Source organism: Nanorana parkeri, unplaced genomic scaffold (assembly GCF_000935625.1).
Source record: "Nanorana parkeri isolate BGI_ZX_2015 unplaced genomic scaffold, ASM93562v1 scaffold2322, whole genome shotgun sequence".
NCBI lineage: Eukaryota > Metazoa > Chordata > Amphibia > Anura > Dicroglossidae > Nanorana > Nanorana parkeri.
This window is the reverse complement of record NW_017308590.1, coordinates 18,842-22,152: the sequence shown is the minus strand read 5'-3', so window position 1 is coordinate 22,152 and position 3,311 is coordinate 18,842.

Below are 3,311 nucleotides of genomic sequence, written 5' to 3'. Positions count from 1 at the left end.
GTCCCTCTAAAACAACTCTGTGTGGTAATTTTCTTGAAAGAAATTTGCCGAGATGATGAGAGCGAATTCCTCTCATCTGCCGGCTGCCGGGCCCGGAAAGGTCTGCACCACGTGGATTGTTCTTTATCATGAGGGAATAGAGTCTAAGAAAGCGCGGCATAGACGTATCAAGATCCACATCGCCGCATAAAGAAACGCTTCTCACCGCAGTGATTTGTTAAAGGGACACTAAACTCCGGAGTTAAAGGAGAACTACAGGCTGTCAGAGAGCCGTGACAGGATCGAGAAGTGAGCGAGCACCGGTATGTGTTTGCTTACCTCCCAATCTACTGAGCCGAGCTGTGACAGTTTCATTGTCACAGGTCGGCTAGAACTATGAGGTGAGTGAAAAGCCCCCCCCCCTCCCCTCATAGTTCTCCTTTAAATCTTAAAAATCCCTCCCAGTCCCCGAACTCTGAACATCAATGTATCTTATTTGTGTATCACTCGGCTGTAGATCCTCCAATCATCTCTGACACTGTCCTTCCTTCTGGAGGGTGACTACTTGTGTTCCCCATGGTCCCTGTGTGTGTTGTAAAGTAGTCATCGCTCCAAGCTCCGCCCCCCCGGAATGGACTACAATCTCAATACAAATTAGTAACCTAAACATCCCGGGAGTGAGCTTGGAGCCAGGGCCGGATTTCCCCCAAGGCCACCAAGGACTGACCTTGGTGAGGCAGGGAGTAGAGGGGCGGCACAGCCACCGGACGGGTAGTTTTTTTCCACAGGGTAGGGTTAAATGTACAGCGGGGGAAGCCGGTGTTATAGTAAAAATGATCCTGGTGACGCCGCTGAGATCATTCGTAATATGACTGTAGGTCAGGGGCGTCCTGAGGCTGGGTGACACCCGGAGTGATACCTGCCGGCGGCCATCTTGGTGATGGACCCGGCAGAGAGAGGAGGGGACAGTCACCCGGCGAGATAAGGTATTCCGCTGGGTCCCCTACTCTCCCCTGATTCTGTCGGGCGTTCGGTCTATGACCGAGTGCCCGACTTTTCAGAGGGGGGTGACACCAAAATGACTGCAAGTCATTTTGGTGTCACCCCTCCAATGGTGTCGCCTGGGTGTGGGCCGCACCCCCCTTGTGACGCCACTGCTGCAGGACCACCTCCCCCTCCATGGTTCTTCCCCCACCCAGCAGATGCACCTGTCCCCATTGACCACCTCTCTCTCCACCATGGTTTTCAGGGGTCCCCCGCTCTTCTGGGGGACCCTGGACCACGGCACATTCGTTCAGGATGGAGAGCGGGGAGCAGAGCGGAGAACATCCATTCTCCGCTCTGCTCTGTGTAAACACTGAGACGGGAGAGCTGCACTCGCAACCCTTCCCCTCTCAGCTGTCACAGGGCAGCCAGCATAGCGCTACGCTAGAACTCTTGCACTGGAGAGGACAGGGGTCACTAAAGAGAACCTGTCACCTCCAAATGCTTGTTAGCTCCTGTGTGATAAAGTTAAGTGAAAAAAAGATTAATAGAAAAAAAAATTGATAAAAAGTAAAAAATAAAATAAAATGAGAAAAAAATTTAAAAAATAAATAACAAAATTATAAGAAATAATAATTAAAACAGAAAAATGTAAATATAAAAAAAGTAAAAAAAAATATTATATAAAATAAAGATAATAAGATGAATGAAAATATAAAAAAGTGAAGAATAAATAAATAAATAAAGTGATAAAAGAAAAAATGTAAAAACATTAAAACCAACCCTGCCGCCGCCCCCATCTGGTTGCCATTTTCCATTGGGGAGAGGGGTTTGGCGCATTGAGGAACCTGGCCTTGGGGCAGGAGAGAAAGTAAATATGGCCCTGCTTGGAGCGGTGACTACATTACAACACACAGGGACCACGGGGAACAGACGTAGCCCCGCCCCTCCAGAAGGAAGGACAGTGTCAGAGATGATTGGAGGATCTACAGCCGAGTGATACACAAATAAGATACATTGTTGCTCGGAGTTCGGGGACCCGGAGGGATATTTAAGGTGATTGACGTTCCTACAGATACCTGAAAACATAATTGGTGTTGTGGTGACTTATACGAGAGGCGGAAAGGACTCCCTGCTGTAGGAACCTCTGCAGGAGCTTTTGGGTTCCACTGATCCCTGTTTGGGAAATATTGTCTTAGATGTTTCATTATCGTGATTGGAGATTCTCCGAACCTTCCGCAGTCATTCAGAAATGGGAGTACAGCCATCTATATACACTGAGTGGCCGGATTATTATTGGCATTCCGATGATCACACTTTAGGCCGGCGACTTGTGTCAACCAGAACCTCCAGGCGAAGGGGCGGTGAGGCGGCGCCGTGGTGCTAATTACTGCCTGGCATCATGAAATTCCTCCATATGGGCATAATATCCATGGCAAGACCCTCTATGGGGGAACATTCGGGTGACGTCCCCAGCATTGTATGTGTGCGTCCTCTCACCATAGTGCATGTCATACCATGTTTGTCTGATGCCGAATAAAGACTGGGGGCCCGCGGTGTGCTGGCGACTAATCCTCATATATCTCGATCTACGCGGCGCCACCCGTAGGTCATCTCAGCACCCACTGGAATACAAGCATGGGGATTCCGCTCTGGAGTGGGACATTCTGAACTCTCACCTTAGTGTCACCTGGTCAGGGTTTTGTCCCCGGGAAAAAAAAGAAACTGTGACCCATTAAATATATAAAAACGGGGAGTTCAATGGTGGTTGCACCGCGCTCAGACACAACCTTCCATGATTACCTATACTGTTCATGAGATGAGATGGAAGTCCAAGATGGACGCCATGAACGGCCCATTCACACCAGTCTGTTTTGCTGCCGTATGTTGGTTCGGCCATTAAAGGAGAACTATGGGGTAAGCGTTTTTCCCCATAGTTCTCCTTAGGGTAACGGGAGGACACACACTAGCGTCCTCCCGTCACCCTAGGCTCAGTATATAGGGAGCTACAGCTCGCGGTATACTGAGACGCCGCAGCCGGAGCGGATCCCGACAATTATGTCTGGATCCGCCCAGCTGCGTGAGTGACAGCTGGCTCCGCCTATCTAGAGGCAGAGCTAGTTGTACCCGCCCCCTCCCCCGTCCGTTCCGCCAGTCAGCGCTGGCGGATCGGAGCTGTGAGGGGGGAATCCAGCCCCTCCCCTGTCACGGCAGAGAGCCGTGACAGGATCGAGAAGTGAGCGAACGCCGGTATGTGTTCTCTCACCTCCCGATCTACTGAGCCGACCTGTGACAGTCTCATTGTCTCAGGTCGCCCCGAACTATGAGGTGAGTGAAAAGCACCCCCC